Source organism: Corythoichthys intestinalis, unplaced genomic scaffold (assembly GCF_030265065.1).
Source record: "Corythoichthys intestinalis isolate RoL2023-P3 unplaced genomic scaffold, ASM3026506v1 HiC_scaffold_35, whole genome shotgun sequence".
Lineage (NCBI taxonomy): Eukaryota > Metazoa > Chordata > Actinopteri > Syngnathiformes > Syngnathidae > Corythoichthys > Corythoichthys intestinalis.
Window position 1 is genome coordinate 1,005,582 of NW_026651604.1, and position 25,492 is coordinate 1,031,073.

The 25,492-nt window shown below is 36.7% G+C and overlaps 1 long non-coding RNA gene across 1 annotated transcript; it reads left to right on the plus strand.

Moving 5' to 3' along the window:
* The first annotated feature begins 20,215 nt into the window (after positions 1-20,215).
* LOC130911350 (uncharacterized) lies at positions 20,216-22,441 on the plus strand. The gene is made up of 3 exons (XR_009062027.1): positions 20,216-20,261; positions 21,599-21,650; positions 21,966-22,441. It is a non-coding gene; the product is annotated as an uncharacterized LOC130911350 (long non-coding RNA).
* Positions 22,442-25,492: the final 3,051 nt, after the last annotated feature.

The following is a 25,492-nucleotide window of genomic DNA, read 5'->3' on the forward strand; positions in this document are numbered from 1 at the left end:
GCGATATGGCCGAGAAATGTAATTTTGATGTTAACTCCCAAACCGCTGCGCAGAAGTCAACCAAACTTCACCCATTAGTGTATTGTATCACAATCTAGTAGTTACATGTGGAAATTTGGTTCTAGGACATTTGATTTGAGCGCAATCCTCAAACTTAGGTCAAAAAAGCCATTTAAGCCTTTTCACAGTGAGATCTATGCGATATGGCCGAGAAATGTAATTTTGATGTTAACTCCCAAACCGCTGCGCAGAAGTCAACCAAACTTCACCCAATAGTGTATTGTATCACAATCTAGTAGTTACATTTGAAAATTTTGTTCTAGGACATTTTTTTTGAACGCAATCATCAAACTTAATTAAAAAAGTCATTTAAGCCTTTTCACAGTGAGATCTATGCGATATGGCCGAGAAATGTAATTTTGATGTTAACTCTAAAACTGCTGCGCAGAAGTCAACCAAACTTCACCCATTAGTGTATTGTATCACAATCTAGTAGTTACATGTGGAAATTTGGTTCTAGGACATTTGATTTGAGCGCAATCCTCAAACTTAGGTCAAAAAAGCCATTTAAGCCTTTTCACAGTGAGATCTATGCGATATGGCCGAGAAATGTAATTTTGATGTTAACTCCCAAACCGCTGCGCAGAAGTCAACCAAACTTCACCCAATAGTGTATTGTATCACAATCTAGTAGTTACATTTGAAAATTTTGTTCTAGGACATTTTGTTTGAGCGCAATCCTCAAACTTAGGTCAAAAAAGCCATTTAAGCCTTTTCACAGTGAGATCAATGCGATATGGCCGAGAAATGTAATTTTGATGTTAACTCCCAAACCGCTGCGCAGAAGTCAACCAAACTTCACCCAATAGTGTATTGTATCACATTCTAGTAGTTACATTTGAAAATTTTGTTCTAGGACATTTTGTTTGAACGCAATCATCAAACTTAATTAAAAAAGTCATTTAAGCCTTTTCACAGTGAGATCTATGCGATATGGCCGAGAAATGTAATTTTGATGTTAACTCCCAAACCGCTGCGCAGAAGTCAACCAAACTTCACCCAATAGTGTATTGTATCACATTCTAGTAGTTACATTTGAAAATTTTGTTCTAGGACATTTTGTTTGAGCGCAATCATCAAACTTAATTAAAAAAGTCATTTAAGCCTTTTCACAGTGAGATCTATGCGATACGGCCGAGAAATGTAATTTTGATGTTAACTCCCAAACCGCTGCGCAGAAGTCAACCAAACTTCACCCAATAATGTATTGTATCACAATCTAGTAGTTACATTTGAAAATTTTGTTCTAGGACATTTTGTTTGAGCGCAATCCTCAAACTTAGGTCAAAAAAGCCATTTAAGCCTTTTCACAGTGAGATCTATGCGATATGGCCGAGAAATGTAATTTTGATGTTAACTCCCAAACCGCTGCGCAGAAGTCAACCAAACTTCACCCAATAGTGTATTGTATCACATTCTAGTAGTTACTTTTGAAAATTTCGTTCTAGGACATTTGGTTTGAGCGCAATCATTAAACTTAGGTCAAAAAAGCCATTTAAGCCTTTTCACAGTGAGATCTATGCGATATGGCCGAGAAATGTAATTTTGATGTTAACTCCCAAACCGCTGCGCAGAAGTCAACTAAACTTCACCCAATAGTGTATTGTATCACATTCTAGTAGTTACATTTGAAAATTTGGTTCTAGGACATTTGGTTTGAGCGCAATCATTAAACTTAATTAAAAAAGTCATTTAAGCCTTTTCACAGTGAGATCTATGCGATATGGCCGAGAAATGTAATTTTGATGTTAACTCCCAAACCGCTGCGCAGAAGTCAACCAAACTTCACCCAATAGTGTATTGTATCACAATCTAGTAGTTACATTTGAAAATTTTGTTCTAGGACATTTTGTTTGAACGCAATCATCAAACTTAATTAAAAAAGTCATTTAAGCCTTTTCACAGTGAGATCTATGCGATATGGCCGAGAAATGTAATTTTGATGTTAACTCCCAAACCGCTGCGCAGAAGTCAACCAAACTTCACCCATTAGTGTATTGTATCACAATCTAGTAGTTACATGTGGAAATTTGGTTCTAGGACATTTGATTTGAGCGCAATCCTCAAACTTAGGTCAAAAAAGCCATTTAAGCCTTTTCACAGTGAGATCTATGCGATATGGCCGAGAAATGTAATTTTGATGTTAACTCCCAAACCGCTGCGCAGAAGTCAACCAAACTTCACCCAATAGTGTATTGTATCACAATCTAGTAGTTACATTTGAAAATTTTGTTCTTGGACATTTTGTTTGAGCGCAATCCTCAAACTTAGGTCAAAAAAGCCATTTAAGCCTTTTCACAGTGAGATCAATGCGATATGGCCGAGAAATGTAATTTTGATGTTAACTCCCAAACCGCTGCGCAGAAGTCAACCAAACTTCACCCAATAGTGTATTGTATCACATTCTAGTAGTTACATTTGAAAATTTCGTTCTAGGACATTTGGTTTGAGCGCAATTATTAAACTTAGGTCAAAAAAGCCATTTAAGCCTTTTCACAGTGAGATCTATGCGATATGGCCGAGAAATGTAATTTTGATGTTAACTCCCAAACCGCTGCGCAGAAGTCAACCAAACTTCACCCATTAGTGTATTGTATCACAATCTAGTAGTTACATGTGGAAATTTGGTTCTAGGACATTTGATTTGAGCGCAATCCTCAAACTTAGGTCAAAAAAGCCATTTAAGCCTTTTCACAGTGAGATCTATGCGATATGGCCGAGAAATGTAATTTTGATGTTAACTCCCAAACCGCTGCGCAGAAGTCAACCAAACTTCACCCAATAGTGTATTGTATCACAATCTAGTAGTTACATTTGAAAATTTTGTTCTAGGACATTTTTTTTGAACGCAATCATTAAACTTAATTAAAAAAGTCATTTAAGCCTTTTCACAGTGAGTTCTATGCGATATGGCCGAGAAATGTAATTTTGATGTTAACTCCCAAACCGCTGCGCAGAAGTCAACCAAACTTCACCCATTAGTGTATTGTATCACAATGTAGTAGTTACATGTGGAAATTTGGTTCTAGGACATTTGATTTGAGCGCAATCCTCAAACTTAGGTCAAAAAAGCCATTTAAGCCTTTTCACAGTGAGATCTATGCGATATGGCCGAGAAATGTAATTTTGATGTTAACTCCCAAACCGCTGCGCAGAAGTCAACCAAACTTCACCCAATAGTGTATTGTATCACAATCTAGTAGTTACATTTGAAAATTTTGTTCTTGGACATTTTGTTTGAGCGCAATCCTCAAACTTAGGTCAAAAAAGCCATTTAAGCCTTTTCACAGTGAGATCAATGCGATATGGCCGAGAAATGTAATTTTGATGTTAACTCCCAAACCGCTGCGCAGAAGTCAACCAAACTTCACCCAATAGTGTATTGTATCACATTCTAGTAGTTACATTTGAAAATTTCGTTCTAGGACATTTGGTTTGAGCGCAATTATTAAACTTAGGTCAAAAAAGCCATTTAAGCCTTTTCACAGTGAGATCTATGCGATATGGCCGAGAAATGTAATTTTGATGTTAACTCCCAAACCGCTGCGCAGAAGTCAACCAAACTTCACCCATTAGTGTATTGTATCACAATCTAGTAGTTACATGTGGAAATTTGGTTCTAGGACATTTGATTTGAGCGCAATCCTCAAACTTAGGTCAAAAAAGCCATTTAAGCCTTTTCACAGTGAGATCTATGCGATATGGCCGAGAAATGTAATTTTGATGTTAACTCCCAAACCGCTGCGCAGAAGTCAACCTAACTTCACCCAATAGTGTATTGTATCACAATCTAGTAGTTACATTTGAAAATTTTGTTCTAGGACATTTTTTTTTAACGCAATCATTAAACTTAATTACAAAAAGTCATTTAAGCCTTTTCACAGTGAGTTCTATGCGATATGGCCGAGAAATGTAATTTTGATGTTAACTCCCAAACCGCTGCGCAGAAGTCAACCAAACTTCACCCATTAGTGTATTGTATCACAATGTAGTAGTTACATGTGGAAATTTCGTTCTAGGACATTTGGTTTGAGCGCAATTATTAAACTTAGGTCAAAAAAGCCATTTAAGCCTTTTCACAGTGAGATCTATGCGATATGGCCGAGAAATGTAATTTTGATGTTAACTCCCAAACCGCTGCGCAGAAGTCAACCAAACTTCACCCATTAGTGTATTGTATCACAATCTAGTAGTTACATGTGGAAATTTGGTTCTAGGACATTTGATTTGAGCGCAATCCTCAAACTTAGGTCAAAAAAGCCATTTAAGCCTTTTCACAGTGAGATCTATGCGATATGGCCGAGAAATGTAATTTTGATGTTAACTCCCAAACCGCTGCGCAGAAGTCAACCAAACTTCACCCATTAGTGTATTGTATCACAATGTAGTAGTTACATGTGGAAATTTCGTTCTAGGACATTTGGTTTGAGCGCAATTATTAAACTTAGGTCAAAAAAGCCATTTAAGCCTTTTCACAGTGAGATCTATGCGATATGGCCGAGAAATGTAATTTTGATGTTAACTCCCAAACCGCTGCGCAGAAGTCAACCAAACTTCACCCATTAGTGTATTGTATCACAATCTAGTAGTTACATGTGGAAATTTGGTTCTAGGACATTTGATTTGAGCGCAATCCTCAAACTTAGGTCAAAAAAGCCATTTAAGCCTTTTCACAGTGAGATCTATGCGATATGGCCGAGAAATGTAATTTTGATGTTAACTCCCAAACCGCTGCGCAGAAGTCAACCAAACTTCACCCAATAGTGTATTGTATCACAATCTAGTAGTTACATTTGAAAATTTCGTTCTAGGACATTTTGTTTGAACGCAATCATCAAACTTAATTAAAAAAGTCATTTAAGCCTTTTCACAGTGAGATCTATGCGATATGGCCGAGAAATGTAATTTTGATGTTAACTCCCAAACCGCTGCGCAGAAGTCAACCAAACTTCACCCATTAGTGTATTGTATCACAATCTAGTAGTTACATGTGGAAATTTGGTTATAGGACATTTGATTTGAGCGCAATCCTCAAACTTAGGTCAAAAAAGCCATTTAAGCCTTTTCACAGTGAGATCTATGCGATATGGCCGAGAAATGTAATTTTGATGTTCACTCCCAAACCGCTGCGCAGAAGTCAACCAAACTTCACCCAATAGTGTATTGTATCACAATCTAGTAGTTACATTTGAAAATTTTGTTCTAGGACATTTTGTTTGAACGCAATCATCAAACTTAATTAAAAAAGTCATTTAAGCCTTTTCACAGTGAGATCTATGCGATATGGCCGAGAAATGTAATTTTGATGTTAACTCTAAAACTGCTGCGCAGAAGTCAACCAAACTTCACCCATTAGTGTATTGTATCACAATCTAGTAGTTACATGTGGAAATTTGGTTCTAGGACATTTGATTTGAGCGCAATCCTCAAACTTAGGTCAAAAAAGCCATTTAAGCCTTTTCACAGTGAGATCTATGCGATATGGCCGAGAAATGTAATTTTGATGTTAACTCCCAAACCGCTGCGCAGAAGTCAACCAAACTTCACCCAATAGTGTATTGTATCACAATCTAGTAGTTACATTTGAAAATTTTGTTCTAGGACATTTTGTTTGAGCGCAATCCTCAAACTTAGGTCAAAAAAGCCATTTAAGCCTTTTCACAGTGAGATCAATGCGATATGGCTGAGAAATGTAATTTTGATGTTAACTCCCAAACCGCTGCGCAGAAGTCAACCAAACTTCACCCAATAGTGTATTGTATCACATTCTAGTAGTTACATTTGAAAATTTTGTTCTAGGACATTTTGTTTGAACGCAATCATCAAACTTAATTAAAAAAGTCATTTAAGCCTTTTCACAGTGAGATCTATGCGATATGGCCGAGAAATGTAATTTTGATGTTAACTCCCAAACCGCTGCGCAGAAGTCAACCAAACTTCACCCAATAGTGTATTGTATCACATTCTAGTAGTTACATTTGAAAATTTTGTTCTAGGACATTTTGTTTGAGCGCAATCATCAAACTTAATTAAAAAAGTCATTTAAGCCTTTTCACAGTGAGATCTATGCGATATGGCCGAGAAATGTAATTTTGATGTTAACTCCCAAACCGCTGCGCAGAAGTCAACCAAACTTCACCCAATAGTGTATTGTATCACATTCTAGTAGTTACATTTGAAAATTTTGTTCTAGGACATTTTGTTTGAGCGCAATCATCAAACTTAATTAAAAAAGTCATTTAAGCCTTTTCACAGTGAGATCTATGCGATATGGCCGAGAAATGTAATTTTGATGTTAACTCCCAAACCGCTGCGCAGAAGTCAACCAAACTTCACCCAATAGTGTATTGTATCACATTCTAGTAGTTACATTTGAAAATTTTGTTCTAGGACATTTTGTTTGAACGCAATCATCAAACTTAATTAAAAAAGTCATTTAAGCCTTTTCACAGTGAGATCTATGCGATATGGCCGAGAAATGTAATTTTGATGTTAACTCCCAAACCGCTGCGCAGAAGTCAACCAAACTTCACCCAATAGTGTATTGTAATACATTCTAGTAGTTACATTTGAAAATTTTGTTCTAGGACATTTTGTTTGAGCGCAATCATCAAACTTAATTAAAAAAGTCATTTAAGCCTTTTCACAGTGAGATCTATGCGATATGGCCGAGAAATGTAATTTTGATGTTAACTCCCAAACCGCTGCGCAGAAGTCAACCAAACTTCACCCAATAGTGTATTGTATCACAATCTAGTAGTTACATTTGAAAATTTTGTTCTAGGACATTTTGTTTGAGCGCAATCCTCAAACTTAGGTCAAAAAAGCCATTTAAGCCTTTTCACAGTGAGATCTATGCGATATGGCCGAGAAATGTAATTTTGATGTTAACTCCCAAACCGCTGCGCAGAAGTCAACCAAACTTCACCCAATAGTGTATTGTATCACATTCTAGTAGTTACATTTGAAAATTTCGTTCTAGGACATTTGGTTTGAGCGCAATCATTAAACTTAGGTCAAAAAAGCCATTTAAGCCTTTTCACAGTGAGATCTATGCGATATGGCCGAGAAATGTAATTTTGATGTTAACTCCCAAACCGCTGCGCAGAAGTCAACTAAACTTCACCCAATAGTGTATTGTATCACATTCTAGTAGTTACATTTGAAAATTTTGTTCTAGGACATTTTGTTTGAACGCAATCATCAAACTTAATTAAAAAAGTCATTTAAGCCTTTTCACAGTGAGATCTATGCGATATGGCCGAGAAATGTAATTTTGATGTTAACTCCCAAACCGCTGCGCAGAAGTCAACCAAACTTCACCCAATAGTGTATTGTATCACATTCTAGTAGTTACATTTGAAAATTTTGTTCTAGGACATTTTGTTTGAGCGCAATCATCAAACTTAATTAAAAAAGTCATTTAAGCCTTTTCACAGTGAGATCTATGCGATACGGCCGAGAAATGTAATTTTGATGTTAACTCCCAAACCGCTGCGCAGAAGTCAACCAAACTTCACCCAATAATGTATTGTATCACAATCTAGTAGTTACATTTGAAAATTTTGTTCTAGGACATTTTGTTTGAGCGCAATCCTCAAACTTAGGTCAAAAAAGCCATTTAAGCCTTTTCACAGTGAGATCTATGCGATATGGCCGAGAAATGTAATTTTGATGTTAACTCCCAAACCGCTGCGCAGAAGTCAACCAAACTTCACCCAATAGTGTATTGTATCACATTCTAGTAGTTACTTTTGAAAATTTCGTTCTAGGACATTTGGTTTGAGCGCAATCATTAAACTTAGGTCAAAAAAGCCATTTAAGCCTTTTCACAGTGAGATCTATGCGATATGGCCGAGAAATGTAATTTTGATGTTAACTCCCAAACCGCTGCGCAGAAGTCAACTAAACTTCACCCAATAGTGTATTGTATCACATTCTAGTAGTTACATTTGAAAATTTGGTTCTAGGACATTTGGTTTGAGCGCAATCATTAAACTTAATTAAAAAAGTCATTTAAGCCTTTTCACAGTGAGATCTATGCGATATGGCCGAGAAATGTAATTTTGATGTTAACTCCCAAACCGCTGCGCAGAAGTCAACCAAACTTCACCCAATAGTGTATTGTATCACAATCTAGTAGTTACATTTGAAAATTTTGTTCTAGGACATTTTGTTTGAACGCAATCATCAAACTTAATTAAAAAAGTCATTTAAGCCTTTTCACAGTGAGATCTATGCGATATGGCCGAGAAATGTAATTTTGATGTTAACTCCCAAACCGCTGCGCAGAAGTCAACCAAACTTCACCCATTAGTGTATTGTATCACAATCTAGTAGTTACATGTGGAAATTTGGTTCTAGGACATTTGATTTGAGCGCAATCCTCAAACTTAGGTCAAAAAAGCCATTTAAGCCTTTTCACAGTGAGATCTATGCGATATGGCCGAGAAATGTAATTTTGATGTTAACTCCCAAACCGCTGCGCAGAAGTCAACCAAACTTCACCCAATAGTGTATTGTATCACAATCTAGTAGTTACATTTGAAAATTTTGTTCTTGGACATTTTGTTTGAGCGCAATCCTCAAACTTAGGTCAAAAAAGCCATTTAAGCCTTTTCACAGTGAGATCAATGCGATATGGCCGAGAAATGTAATTTTGATGTTAACTCCCAAACCGCTGCGCAGAAGTCAACCAAACTTCACCCAATAGTGTATTGTATCACATTCTAGTAGTTACATTTGAAAATTTCGTTCTAGGACATTTGGTTTGAGCGCAATTATTAAACTTAGGTCAAAAAAGCCATTTAAGCCTTTTCACAGTGAGATCTATGCGATATGGCCGAGAAATGTAATTTTGATGTTAACTCCCAAACCGCTGCGCAGAAGTCAACCAAACTTCACCCATTAGTGTATTGTATCACAATCTAGTAGTTACATGTGGAAATTTGGTTCTAGGACATTTGATTTGAGCGCAATCCTCAAACTTAGGTCAAAAAAGCCATTTAAGCCTTTTCACAGTGAGATCTATGCGATATGGCCGAGAAATGTAATTTTGATGTTAACTCCCAAACCGCTGCGCAGAAGTCAACCAAACTTCACCCAATAGTGTATTGTATCACAATCTAGTAGTTACATTTGAAAATTTTGTTCTAGGACATTTTTTTTGAACGCAATCATTAAACTTAATTAAAAAAGTCATTTAAGCCTTTTCACAGTGAGTTCTATGCGATATGGCCGAGAAATGTAATTTTGATGTTAACTCCCAAACCGCTGCGCAGAAGTCAACCAAACTTCACCCATTAGTGTATTGTATCACAATGTAGTAGTTACATGTGGAAATTTGGTTCTAGGACATTTGATTTGAGCGCAATCCTCAAACTTAGGTCAAAAAAGCCATTTAAGCCTTTTCACAGTGAGATCTATGCGATATGGCCGAGAAATGTAATTTTGATGTTAACTCCCAAACCGCTGCGCAGAAGTCAACCAAACTTCACCCAATAGTGTATTGTATCACAATCTAGTAGTTACATTTGAAAATTTTGTTCTTGGACATTTTGTTTGAGCGCAATCCTCAAACTTAGGTCAAAAAAGCCATTTAAGCCTTTTCACAGTGAGATCAATGCGATATGGCCGAGAAATGTAATTTTGATGTTAACTCCCAAACCGCTGCGCAGAAGTCAACCAAACTTCACCCAATAGTGTATTGTATCACATTCTAGTAGTTACATTTGAAAATTTCGTTCTAGGACATTTGGTTTGAGCGCAATTATTAAACTTAGGTCAAAAAAGCCATTTAAGCCTTTTCACAGTGAGATCTATGCGATATGGCCGAGAAATGTAATTTTGATGTTAACTCCCAAACCGCTGCGCAGAAGTCAACCAAACTTCACCCATTAGTGTATTGTATCACAATCTAGTAGTTACATGTGGAAATTTGGTTCTAGGACATTTGATTTGAGCGCAATCCTCAAACTTAGGTCAAAAAAGCCATTTAAGCCTTTTCACAGTGAGATCTATGCGATATGGCCGAGAAATGTAATTTTGATGTTAACTCCCAAACCGCTGCGCAGAAGTCAACCAAACTTCACCCAATAGTGTATTGTATCACAATCTAGTAGTTACATTTGAAAATTTTGTTCTAGGACATTTTTTTTTAACGCAATCATTAAACTTAATTAAAAAAGTCATTTAAGCCTTTTCACAGTGAGTTCTATGCGATATGGCCGAGAAATGTAATTTTGATGTTAACTCCCAAACCGCTGCGCAGAAGTCAACCAAACTTCACCCATTAGTGTATTGTATCACAATGTAGTAGTTACATGTGGAAATTTCGTTCTAGGACATTTGGTTTGAGCGCAATTATTAAACTTAGGTCAAAAAAGCCATTTAAGCCTTTTCACAGTGAGATCTATGCGATATGGCCGAGAAATGTAATTTTGATGTTAACTCCCAAACCGCTGCGCAGAAGTCAACCAAACTTCACCCATTAGTGTATTGTATCACAATCTAGTAGTTACATGTGGAAATTTGGTTCTAGGACATTTGATTTGAGCGCAATCCTCAAACTTAGGTCAAAAAAGCCATTTAAGCCTTTTCACAGTGAGATCTATGCGATATGGCCGAGAAATGTAATTTTGATGTTAACTCCCAAACCGCTGCGCAGAAGTCAACCAAACTTCACCCATTAGTGTATTGTATCACAATGTAGTAGTTACATGTGGAAATTTCGTTCTAGGACATTTGGTTTGAGCGCAATTATTAAACTTAGGTCAAAAAAGCCATTTAAGCCTTTTCACAGTGAGATCTATGCGATATGGCCGAGAAATGTAATTTTGATGTTAACTCCCAAACCGCTGCGCAGAAGTCAACCAAACTTCACCCATTAGTGTATTGTATCACAATCTAGTAGTTACATGTGGAAATTTGGTTCTAGGACATTTGATTTGAGCGCAATCCTCAAACTTAGGTCAAAAAAGCCATTTAAGCCTTTTCACAGTGAGATCTATGCGATATGGCCGAGAAATGTAATTTTGATGTTAACTCCCAAACCGCTGCGCAGAAGTCAACCAAACTTCACCCAATAGTGTATTGTATCACAATCTAGTAGTTACATTTGAAAATTTCGTTCTAGGACATTTTGTTTGAACGCAATCATCAAACTTAATTAAAAAAGTCATTTAAGCCTTTTCACAGTGAGATCTATGCGATATGGCCGAGAAATGTAATTTTGATGTTAACTCCCAAACCGCTGCGCAGAAGTCAACCAAACTTCACCCATTAGTGTATTGTATCACAATCTAGTAGTTACATGTGGAAATTTGGTTATAGGACATTTGATTTGAGCGCAATCCTCAAACTTAGGTCAAAAAAGCCATTTAAGCCTTTTCACAGTGAGATCTATGCGATATGGCCGAGAAATGTAATTTTGATGTTCACTCCCAAACCGCTGCGCAGAAGTCAACCAAACTTCACCCAATAGTGTATTGTATCACAATCTAGTAGTTACATTTGAAAATTTTGTTCTAGGACATTTTGTTTGAACGCAATCATCAAACTTAATTAAAAAAGTCATTTAAGCCTTTTCACAGTGAGATCTATGCGATATGGCCGAGAAATGTAATTTTGATGTTAACTCTAAAACTGCTGCGCAGAAGTCAACCAAACTTCACCCATTAGTGTATTGTATCACAATCTAGTAGTTACATGTGGAAATTTGGTTCTAGGACATTTGATTTGAGCGCAATCCTCAAACTTAGGTCAAAAAAGCCATTTAAGCCTTTTCACAGTGAGATCTATGCGATATGGCCGAGAAATGTAATTTTGATGTTAACTCCCAAACCGCTGCGCAGAAGTCAACCAAACTTCACCCAATAGTGTATTGTATCACAATCTAGTAGTTACATTTGAAAATTTTGTTCTAGGACATTTTGTTTGAGCGCAATCCTCAAACTTAGGTCAAAAAAGCCATTTAAGCCTTTTCACAGTGAGATCAATGCGATATGGCTGAGAAATGTAATTTTGATGTTAACTCCCAAACCGCTGCGCAGAAGTCAACCAAACTTCACCCAATAGTGTATTGTATCACATTCTAGTAGTTACATTTGAAAATTTTGTTCTAGGACATTTTGTTTGAACGCAATCATCAAACTTAATTAAAAAAGTCATTTAAGCCTTTTCACAGTGAGATCTATGCGATATGGCCGAGAAATGTAATTTTGATGTTAACTCCCAAACCGCTGCGCAGAAGTCAACCAAACTTCACCCAATAGTGTATTGTATCACATTCTAGTAGTTACATTTGAAAATTTTGTTCTAGGACATTTTGTTTGAGCGCAATCATCAAACTTAATTAAAAAAGTCATTTAAGCCTTTTCACAGTGAGATCTATGCGATATGGCCGAGAAATGTAATTTTGATGTTAACTCCCAAACCGCTGCGCAGAAGTCAACCAAACTTCACCCAATAGTGTATTGTATCACAATCTAGTAGTTACATTTGAAAATTTTGTTCTAGGACATTTTGTTTGAGCGCAATCCTCAAACTTAGGTCAAAAAAGCCATTTAAGCCTTTTCACAGTGAGATCTATGCGATATGGCCGAGAAATGTAATTTTGATGTTAACTCCCAAACCGCTGCGCAGAAGTCAACCAAACTTCACCCAATAGTGTATTGTATCACATTCTAGTAGTTACATTTGAAAATTTCGTTCTAGGACATTTGGTTTGAGCGCAATCATTAAACTTAGGTCAAAAAAGCCATTTAAGCCTTTTCACAGTGAGATCTATGCGATATGGCCGAGAAATGTAATTTTGATGTTAACTCCCAAACCGCTGCGCAGAAGTCAACTAAACTTCACCCAATAGTGTATTGTATCACATTCTAGTAGTTACATTTGAAAATTTCGTTCTAGGACATTTGGTTTGAGCGCAATCATTAAACTTAATTAAAAAAGTCATTTAAGCCTTTTCACAGTGAGATCTATGCGATATGGCCGAGAAATGTAATTTTGATGTTAACTCCCAAACCGCTGCGCAGAAGTCAACCAAACTTCACCCAATAGTGTATTGTATCACAATCTAGTAGTTACATTTGAAAATTTTGTTCTAGGACATTTTGTTTGAACGCAATCATCAAACTTAATTAAAAAAGTCATTTAAGCCTTTTCACAGTGAGATCTATGCGATATGGCCGAGAAATGTAATTTTGATGTTAACTCCCAAACCGCTGCGCAGAAGTCAACCAAACTTCACCCATTAGTGTATTGTATCACAATCTAGTAGTTACATGTGGAAATTTGGTTCTAGGACATTTGATTTGAGCGCAATCCTCAAACTTAGGTCAAAAAAGCCATTTAAGCCTTTTCACAGTGAGATCTATGCGATATGGCCGAGAAATGTAATTTTGATGTTAACTCCCAAACCGCTGCGCAGAAGTCAACCAAACTTCACCCAATAGTGTATTGTATCACAATCTAGTAGTTACATATGAAAATTTTGTTCTAGGACATTTTGTTTGAGCGCAATCCTCAAACTTAGGTCAAAAAAGCCATTTAAGCCTTTTCACAGTGAGATCAATGCGATATGGCCGAGAAATGTAATTTTGATGTTAACTCCCAAACCGCTGCGCAGAAGTCAACCAAACTTCACCCAATAGTGTATTGTATCACATTCTAGTAGTTACATTTGAAAATTTCGTTCTAGGACATTTGGTTTGAGCGCAATTATTAAACTTAGGTCAAAAAAGCCATTTAAGCCTTTTCACAGTGAGATCTATGCGATATGGCCGAGAAATGTAATTTTGATGTTAACTCCCAAACCGCTGCGCAGAAGTCAACCAAACTTCACCCATTAGTGTATTGTATCACAATCTAGTAGTTACATGTGGAAATTTGGTTCTAGGACATTTGATTTGAGCGCAATCCTCAAACTTAGGTCAAAAAAGCCATTTAAGCCTTTTCACAGTGAGATCTATGCGATATGGCCGAGAAATGTAATTTTGATGTTAACTCCCAAACCGCTGCGCAGAAGTCAACCAAACTTCACCCAATAGTGTATTGTATCACAATCTAGTAGTTACATTTGAAAATTTTGTTCTAGGACATTTTGTTTGAGCGCAATCCTCAAACTTAGGTCAAAAAAGCCATTTAAGCCTTTTCACAGTGAGATCAATGCGATATGGCCGAGAAATGTAATTTTGATGTTAACTCCCAAACCGCTGCGCAGAAGTCAACCAAACTTCACCCATTAGTGTATTGTATCACAATCTAGTAGTTACATGTGGAAATTTGGTTATAGGACATTTGATTTGAGCGCAATCCTCAAACTTAGGTCAAAAAAGCCATTTAAGCCTTTTCACAGTGAGATCTATGCGATATGGCCGAGAAATGTAATTTTGATGTTCACTCCCAAACCGCTGCGCAGAAGTCAACCAAACTTCACCCAATAGTGTATTGTATCACAATCTAGTAGTTACATTTGAAAATTTTGTTCTAGGACATTTTGTTTGAACGCAATCATCAAACTTAATTAAAAAAGTCATTTAAGCCTTTTCACAGTGAGATCTATGCGATATGGCCGAGAAATGTAATTTTGATGTTAACTCTAAAACTGCTGCGCAGAAGTCAACCAAACTTCACCCATTAGTGTATTGTATCACAATCTAGTAGTTACATGTGGAAATTTGGTTCTAGGACATTTGATTTGAGCGCAATCCTCAAACTTAGGTCAAAAAAGCCATTTAAGCCTTTTCACAGTGAGATCTATGCGATATGGCCGAGAAATGTAATTTTGATGTTAACTCCCAAACCGCTGCGCAGAAGTCAACCAAACTTCACCCAATAGTGTATTGTATCACAATCTAGTAGTTACATTTGAAAATTTTGTTCTAGGACATTTTTTTTGAGCGCAATCCTCAAACTTAGGTCAAAAAAGCCATTTAAGCCTTTTCACAGTGAGATCAATGCGATATGGCCGAGAAATGTAATTTTGATGTTAACTCCCAAACCGCTGCGCAGAAGTCAACCAAACTTCACCCAATAGTGTATTGTATCACATTCTAGTAGTTACATTTGAAAATTTTGTTCTAGGACATTTTGTTTGAACGCAATCATCAAACTTAATTAAAAAAGTCATTCAAGCCTTTTCACAGTGAGATCTATGCGATATGGCCGAGAAATGTAATTTTGATGTTAACTCCCAAACCGCTGCGCAGAAGTCAACCAAACTTCACCCAATAGTGTATTGTAATACATTCTAGTAGTTACATTTGAAAATTTTGTTCTAGGACATTTTGTTTGAGCGCAATCATCAAACTTAATTAAAAAAGTCATTTAAGCCTTTTCACAGTGAGATCTATGCGATATGGCCGAGAAATGTAATTTTGATGTTAACTCCCAAACCGCTGCGCAGAAGTCAACCAAACTTCACCCAATAGTGTATTGTATCACAATCTAGTAGTTACATTTGAAAATTTTGTTCTAGGACATTTTGTTTGAGCGCAATCCTCAAACTTAGGTCAAAAAAGCCATTTAAGCCTTTTCACAGTGAGATCTATGCGATATGGCCGAGAAATGTAATTTTGATGTTAACTCCCAAACCGCTGCGCAGAAGTCAACCAAACTTCACCCAATAGTGTATTGTATCACATTCTAGTAGTTACATTTGAAAATTTCGTTCTAGGACATTTGGTTTGAGCGCAATCATTAAACTTAGGTCAAAAAAGCCATTTAAGCCTTTTCACAGTGAGATCTATGCGATATGGCCGAGAAATGTAATTTTGATGTTAACTCCCAAACCGCTGCGCAGAAGTCAACCAAACTTCACCCAATAGTGTATTGTATCACATTCTAGTAGTTACATTTGAAAATTTTGTTCTAGGACATTTGGTTTGAGCGCAATCATCAAACTTAATTAAAAAAGTCATTTAAGCCTTTTCACAGTGAGATCTATGCGATATGGCCGAGAAATGTAATTTTGATGTTAACTCCCAAACCGCTGCGCAGAAGTCAACCAAACTTCACCCAATAGTGTATTGTATCACATTCTAGTAGTTACATTTGAAAATTTTGTTCTAGGACATTTTGTTTGAGCGCAATCATCAAACTTAATTAAAAAAGTCATTTAAGCCTTTTCACAGTGAGATCTATGCGATATGGCCGAGAAATGTAATTTTGATGTTAACTCCCAAACCGCTGCGCAGAAGTCAACCAAACTTCACCCAATAGTGTATTGTATCACAATCTAGTAGTTACATTTGAAAATTTTGTTCTAGGACATTTTGTTTGAGCGCAATCCTCAAACTTAGGTCAAAAAAGCCATTTAAGCCTTTTCACAGTGAGATCTATGCGATATGGCCGAGAAATGTAATTTTGATGTTAACTCCCAAACCGCTGCGCAGAAGTCAACCAAACTTCACCCAATAGTGTATTGTATCACATTCTAGTAGTTACATTTGAAAATTTCGTTCTAGGACATTTGGTTTGAGCGCAATCATTAAACTTAGGTCAAAAAAGCCATTTAAGCCTTTTCACAGTGAGATCTATGCGATATGGCCGAGAAATGTAATTTTGATGTTAACTCCCAAACCGCTGCGCAGAAGTCAACTAAACTTCACCCAATAGTGTATTGTATCACATTCTAGTAGTTACATTTGAAAATTTCGTTCTAGGACATTTGGTTTGAGCGCAATCATTAAACTTAATTAAAAAAGTCATTTAAGCCTTTTCACAGTGAGATCTATGCGATATGGCCGAGAAATGTAATTTTGATGTTAACTCCCAAACCGCTGCGCAGAAGTCAACCAAACTTCACCCAATAGTGTATTGTATCACAATCTAGTAGTTACATTTGAAAATTTTGTTCTAGGACATTTTGTTTGAACGCAATCATCAAACTTAATTAAAAAAGTCATTTAAGCCTTTTCACAGTGAGATCTATGCGATATGGCCGAGAAATGTAATTTTGATGTTAACTCCCAAACCGCTGCGCAGAAGTCAACCAAACTTCACCCATTAGTGTATTGTATCACAATCTAGTAGTTACATGTGGAAATTTGGTTCTAGGACATTTGATTTGAGCGCAATCCTCAAACTTAGGTCAAAAAAGCCATTTAAGCCTTTTCACAGTGAGATCTATGCGATATGGCCGAGAAATGTAATTTTGATGTTAACTCCCAAACCGCTGCGCAGAAGTCAACCAAACTTCACCCAATAGTGTATTGTATCACAATCTAGTAGTTACATATGAAAATTTTGTTCTAGGACATTTTGTTTGAGCGCAATCCTCAAACTTAGGTCAAAAAAGCCATTTAAGCCTTTTCACAGTGAGATCAATGCGATATGGCCGAGAAATGTAATTTTGATGTTAACTCCCAAACCGCTGCGCAGAAGTCAACCAAACTTCACCCAATAGTGTATTGTATCACATTCTAGTAGTTACATTTGAAAATTTCGTTCTAGGACATTTGGTTTGAGCGCAATTATTAAACTTAGGTCAAAAAAGCCATTTAAGCCTTTTCACAGTGAGATCTATGCGATATGGCCGAGAAATGTAATTTTGATGTTAACTCCCAAACCGCTGCGCAGAAGTCAACCAAACTTCACCCATTAGTGTATTGTATCACAATCTAGTAGTTACATGTGGAAATTTGGTTCTAGGACATTTGATTTGAGCGCAATCCTCAAACTTAGGTCAAAAAAGCCATTTAAGCCTTTTCACAGTGAGATCTATGCGATATGGCCGAGAAATGTAATTTTGATGTTAACTCCCAAACCGCTGCGCAGAAGTCAACCAAACTTCACCCAATAGTGTATTGTATCACAATCTAGTAGTTACATTTGAAAATTTTGTTCTAGGACATTTTGTTTGAGCGCAATCCTCAAACTTAGGTCAAAAAAGCCATTTAAGCCTTTTCACAGTGAGATCAATGCGATATGGCCGAGAAATGTAATTTTGATGTTAACTCCCAAACCGCTGCGCAGAAGTCAACCAAACTTCACCCATTAGTGTATTGTATCACAATCTAGTAGTTACATGTGGAAATTTGGTTATAGGACATTTGATTTGAGCGCAATCCTCAAACTTAGGTCAAAAAAGCCATTTAAGCCTTTTCACAGTGAGATCTATGCGATATGGCCGAGAAATGTAATTTTGATGTTCACTCCCAAACCGCTGCGCAGAAGTCAACCAAACTTCACCCAATAGTGTATTGTATCACAATCTAGTAGTTACATTTGAAAATTTTGTTCTAGGACATTTTGTTTGAACGCAATCATCAAACTTAATTAAAAAAGTCATTTAAGCCTTTTCACAGTGAGATCTATGCGATATGGCCGAGAAATGTAATTTTGATGTTAACTCTAAAACTGCTGCGCAGAAGTCAACCAAACTTCACCCATTAGTGTATTGTATCACAATCTAGTAGTTACATGTGGAAATTTGGTTCTAGGACATTTGATTTGAGCGCAATCCTCAAACTTAGGTCAAAAAAGCCATTTAAGCCTTTTCACAGTGAGATCTATGCGATATGGCCGAGAAATGTAATTTTGATGTTAACTCCCAAACCGCTGCGCAGAAGTCAACCAAACTTCACCCAATAGTGTATTGTATCACAATCTAGTAGTTACATTTGAAAATTTTGTTCTAGGACATTTTGTTTGAGCGCAATCCTCAAACTTAGGTCAAAAAAGCCATTTAAGCCTTTTCACAGTGAGATCAATGCGATATGGCCGAGAAATGTAATTTTGATGTTAACTCCCAAACCGCTGCGCAGAAGTCAACCAAACTTCACCCAATAGTGTATTGTATCACATTCTAGTAGTTACATTTGAAAATTTTGTTCTAGGACATTTTGTTTGAACGCAATCATCAAACTTAATTAAAAAAGTCATTCAAGCCTTTTCACAGTGAGATCTATGCGATATGGCCGAGAAATGTAATTTTGATGTTAACTCCCAAACCGCTGCGCAGAAGTCAACCAAACTTCACCCAATAGTGTATTGTAATACATTCTAGTAGTTACATTTGAAAATTTTGTTCTAGGACATTTTGTTTGAGCGCAATCATCAAACTTAATTAAAAAAGTCATTTAAGCCTTTTCACAGTGAGATCTATGCGATATGGCCGAGAAATGTAATTTTGATGTTAACTCCCAAACCGCTGCGCAGAAGTCAACCAAACTTCACCCAATAGTGTATTGTATCACAATCTAGTAGTTACATTTGAAAATTTTGTTCTAGGACATTTTGTTTGAGCGCAATCCTCAAACTTAGGTCAAAAAAGCCATTTAAGCCTTTTCACAGTGAGATCTATGCGATATGGCCGAGAAATGTAATTTTGATGTTAACTCCCAAACCGCTGCGCAGAAGTCAACCAAACTTCACCCAATAGTGTATTGTATCACATTCTAGTAGTTACATTTGAAAATTTCGTTCTAGGACATTTGGTTTGAGCGCAATCATTAAACTTAGGTCAAAAAAGCCATTTAAGCCTTTTCACAGTGAGATCTATGCGATATGGCCGAGAAATGTAATTTTGATGTTAACTCCCAAACCGCTGCGCAGAAGTCAACTAAACTTCACCCAATAGTGTATTGTATCACATTCTAGTAGTTACATTTGAAAATTTCGTTCTAGGACATTTGGTTTGAGCGCAATCATTAAACTTAATTAAAAAAGTCATTTAAGCCTTTTCACAGTGAGATCTATGCGATATGGCCGAGAAATGTAATTTTGATGTTAACTCCCAAACCGCTGCGCAGAAGTCAACCAAACTTCACCCAATAGTGTATTGTATCACAATCTAGTAGTTACATTTGAAAATTTTGTTCTAGGACATTTTGTTTGAACGCAATCATCAAACTTAATTAAAAAAGTCATTTAAGCCTTTTCACAGTGAGATCTACACTGTAAATGCTAACATTCAAATTAATTAAATTTGATAAGTGAACTAAACTCAGTTTTCATCAACCTGTTGTGAACACTACTTTTAAATAAGTAAGTAGTAATTTGGGGTTGGAGAACTTGCTTAACTTGATATATCCCAGTTAAGTCAAATTAGAAAAAATAATTTATTGTACCCAGTGTCCTTTGCGCGTTCTATCAGACATGCGCAGATCTGCCCTGCCTACTTTCGCGCTCTTTCCAACACCTTTCTCATTTATTTCCGCCATTGTGGGTTTATTTGTCCTCAGCACACTGATTTGGTAAGTAAATATTTTACTCTTTTGTAAACCGTCTATTTGTCTTGTTGTAGTGTAGTAGCCTGTGTGCTGCCAGGGAGGAAAAGTGTCAATTACATCAAATATCACCGCTAGCAAGCATGCTATATGACCGTGACAGTAACCTCATAATTTTCAGAAACAAATGTAGACTACAGTTTATGGTAGACTACCATTTATGCCGGCGTTTTGAATTCTTGGTAATTAAGTTGACAGACGGGGCTCGTAACGTTTTTTGGCGATGGGAGAGGTTTTTAAAACCGATTTAAAACAGTTACCGAGCGGTTTTAAGTTAGCTGGACCGAGGGGAGGTTCGCTTCCTGTGTTACCGAGCAGTTAAGTTAGCTAGACCGAGAGGAGGTTCGCGTCCTGTTTTCAAAATAAAAACAGTAATTCTATCGTTAGTGGGTGTTTTATTTTGTGACAATAACAGGAAGTGCCGTAGTCACTACGGCCAGCTTGAGTAGCGCCGAATTTCCACGTTGTGGATCTAAACGGCTACTTTCTCACGTAAAAATGTTAGAAATGTCGATAAAGTGATTTATTTACAGAGTTAGTGCTAGAATTAAGTCAGCTTCAGCCTGTCTATTTCGGCTCAGGTAAGAGCTAAATGCACACTCAGACTTTATGTACGCCAACGTAATCGGTTCTTGCGTTAGAGCAGTTGTCCCCAAACTACGGCCCGCGGGCCGTATCCGGCCCGCCTCCACATTTGGTCCGGCCTCCTGAACCCCCCCCCCCAAATAGTGTTATCTATTTCCTGGCTTTTTTTCTGTGAAGAACCCAAACAGGGTTATTTGGTTATTATCTCTTTAATTAATAGTGTTATTATTATTCATTATTATATGATATTATATTATGTTATTATTTTTATTTTATTTTGTTGCGTGAAGAATCCAGAAAGGGTAATTTAATTGTGGCTTTCTGAAAAACAATACATTTTTACATTTAGGCACTGCTGCAATCGTCACACTGTTTCTGTTACAAACTGACCTGGCCCCTCATCAGAGAAGGGAAAGTCATGTGGCCCTCACAGGAAAAAGTTTGGGGACCCCTGCTTTAGAGTGTTTGTCATCTGCACTTCCATTTGCTTTTCTTCATGTGCAGTGCTCCCCCTCCATGTTTGGTCAAACTGCACTGATAATTTGAAATTGTTTTAAAATGCATTAATCGCAAAAACGGAGGACTAGATCACATTTCAGAGTGCAGAGATCACAGTCGATGCTATAACAACCTGGTGTGTTGAAGGTTGGTCATTTATGTGCCTATATTTTGAAATTGTTGCCTTAATTTTGTGTTCTTTTTCACCGTCCCCCAATCAGGCTGAAGCAAATGGTCAGAAGTCCACACATACCTCAGTCTCTGCAATTACAGGTATGTCTCATACACTGATCAATGAATTATTTAATATTTGTATTTGTTGGGTTGGGATAACAAACATGCATTAATGTTTTTACAGATGGATTAAGAAATTAATTGTACATCTCAATTTGAATGTTAAAAAAATAATCAATTACATTAATTTAAAAATAACTCATTATTACACAGTTTGTGAATATTAAACTAATTCATTGCAGATTTTAATTTGTGATTAAAAATAATTGGACATTTTAATTTGTAACTGTTAAGAAAAAATGTAACTTTTTTTTCTAACAAGTTCTCAATGCTGAAATTATTATGTCTTTTCAGGTCAACCAGAGCAGTATTCTCTAATGCAGTGGACTTGTAAGTACTGCACATTTTCTGCTGGAAAGAGAGGCTACTTGCTTAAGCATTACCGCTTAAAACATGGATACCACACTCGGACATCCCTACTCCCCATGTCTTCATAAGGACTGCCTCTGCACATTTAAATCTTTTAATGCACTCAAAGTACACCTATCGACATGCCACTCTCAAAAAGATGCAGACAAAAGTGGAGAAACTGCATTTGACTGTCAGTTGTGCAACTTTGTGGAGCCTTGTTAAGAAGCAGACTTCTTTACCCATTTGCGAAGACATCTTAAGCTGAGGCAAATGGTTACTTGCATATATCAAGACTGTAACTTTCAGAGCACTGTTTATTCTACCTTCACTGCACACAAAAGCAGAAATGTGAAATGAGTTTGAACCATAGTATGGGTAGGACATTTGTGTCTAAATCATTCAATCCCAATAAAAGTTGCTTCAATCAAAAATAATATTTTTAATGAAAGAAAAAGAACCTCTTGCTAAAATGTTTTTTTGAAAATATATATTTTTTGAAATATATATATTTTTTTATTGACGTGTCACTTTTTTTGCAAAGCATGAAGTTTTAAACTTTTTTTTTTTTTTAAATGGAAAAAGTTTTTGAAGGCACTTTTTTTCGATTGAATCATTTTGACACAAAGATACGATTTCAACGCTACTTCCGACATGTTTGAGTGGCAGGTGACTACGCCAATGGCATAAAAGCATGCAGCAAGAATAATGGCCACCAGAGCTCCATCGAGCCATCGGACTCTGCTTGAGTCCAAGCCGAAAATAGGGCACCGGTACGTGGGTGTGAAATCGGCATCTCACCGGAGTGCCTGCGATGGTATGGTGCGCTGCTGCTTAATGTCATTCAACAAAGGGAACTTCACCCGCTGCCCTGACGTGATAGTTGGCAATCGTGGTCCTACTGCAGTGTCGCGACGCGCCGGTACGTGAGTGGCTGACGAGTGGCCCGACACTAGCCTGCCCAGTAAGCGAGTGGACTACCGGCGAGTCGCCGGCATCCGCGCCGGGAGCCCCCTTCGGGAGCCCCGTCGCTTCAGCTTTGAATGAGTGTTGTGTCACTCGTGGGCCGTCCACTCAACAGCCGGCCTCCGCGCCGGGGAGGGGGGGTGATATCGGGGTCCGCCAGTGTGCCGAGACAGGGCACCGTACCATCGCGGACACTCCGGTGAGATGCCGATGTCACACCCCCCTACCGGTGCCCTATTTTTGGCTTGGACTCGAGCAGAGTCCGATGGCTGGATGGAGCCCTGGTGGCCATTATTCTTGCTGCCTGCTTTTATGCCATTAGCGTAATCACCTGCCACTCAAACATGTCGGAAGTAGCGTTGAAGTTGTATCTTCGTGTCAAAATGATTCAACCGAAAAAAAGTGCCTTCAAAACTTTTTCCACTTCAGAAAAAAAAAAGGCGTTTAAAACGTTTTGCTTTTCAAAAAAAGTGACACGTCAATAAAAAAATATACATTTAAATTTAAAAAATTTTTGCAAAAGATTTTTTTCTCTTTGATTAAAAATAGTTTTTTTGATTGAAGCAACTTTTATTGGGATTGAATGATTTGGACACAAATGTCCTCTACCCATAATATGGCTCAAACACAAAAAGGATTGCTTCGATCAAAGAAAACAGTTTCAATGAAAAATAAAGTGTTGAAATGTGAATTTCTGAGTCTCAAATATGTTTTCACATTCAAACCTTTTTTTCTACAATTGATTTTTTTAAAGTTACTTTTTCTTCGATTGAAAAAAAATATATATCTACTAATGACATACTTTTGACTAGAAATTAGACTTTTTTTTTTAGACGATAGAGCTTAATATGAAATTAGAATTTGAATAAAAATAAGACACATATTCTTGGTAAGATTTTAGGTTTCTGAGGTGTATAACTCCAGTACACGTTTTGCATGTACTCTTCTGGTGATGTGAAAAAAACAAGGTATCTTGTTCACTGTTTCAGGTGTTAAAGTGAAATTTGAATTTGAACTGAGTTGTGTGTTTTAAAAAGAGTTCTGTATTTTTATATTTATTTTATCACTGCTGCACAGTTTAAACCATGGGGCAATGTTGATTGTAGTTCGTTGTGATCACTAATATTGTTGAAGAAATCAGAACTGTTAGCTTTACCAGAGCTCAAGCTCATGTTGTAATGGGCCATCAGGCAATGTCCCACAATACGAACTTTCAAACTCAGCTCAAGCAGTGGTTGAAAGCAAATCAGTCTTGCAATCACTGACTTTTAAGTTCTTAGTAACGTATTGTATTGTTGTTTTATTGTAATCTTTTGTTATTTCTTTCCTTTTTGTATCTTTGTGTCACCTGTTTAGGGACTACAGATGTAAATTAGCATATACTTGCTACAATCTGGCATATTTACATCTTTTTAGATGTTCATCAATGTGCACTGTCCCTATTAAATAAATAAATAAAAATAATGGGCAACTAGTTTGTTGCCATGTCTTCAATGCTAAGTTAATGTCCTGAAATTATGAAAATAGGATCTCTCCTGTTAGTCTTTGGAAATCACAGGATAGGAGTGAACATTGATGCAGTTCAGGTATTATTCAGTAATTTCTGTCGCAAAAGGTTATCTTAGGTACTTATACTGTACTTTGTATGAAGTGCAAAATGTTGGCAAAAGTGGGTTTATAATTAATCCACTGATTGTTCATTGATACTGAGAATTAACCAAACACTGTTCAGCCTGCCAGGAGCCAGTGTCTCCCATTAAATGCACTTTTGAGCATTTTAAAGTAAACTTTAATTCCACTGAGTTAATCCAATGAGTGTTCTCCATTTATTGTGTTTTGGGGGTCATTACTATTAGATAATGTGTTTTTAATAAAATTAGTATGTGCAGTTGTAATTTCTATTGTGGAATTCTTTTAGGTCAAGAAAATTAAGTTGACCTGAATATGATGGATGAAATGGAAAACTAAAGATAATTAATACACAATTATCACTTGAATACTGCACTCAAAAAAAAAAAAAGTTACTACAATCCAATTATTTGAGTTAATTTGAGTATTGTACACTCAAAATAAGCAAGTTACTGTAATCCAGTTATTTAAGTTAGTTTGAGTACTGCCAACTCAAAATAAACAAGTGACTATAATCCAAATTTTTTAAGTTAATTTGAGTACTGCCAACTCACAATAAACAAGTGACTATAATCCAAAATTTTTAAGTTAATTTGAGTACTGCCAACTCAAAATAATTAAGTTAATCAAATCTAATTCATCTAAGTCAACATAAATTAATTTTTTTAAGGCAGCAAGTTTGCATATTTTTTTTTAGTAAAGTCAACTTATAATATTTTACAGTGTATGCGATATGGCCGAGAAATGTAATTTTGATGTTAACTCCCAAACCGCTGCGCAGAAGTCAACCAAACTTCACCCATTAGTGTATTGTATCACAATCTAGTAGTTACATGTGGAAATTTGGTTCTAGGACATTTGATTTGAGCGCAATCCTC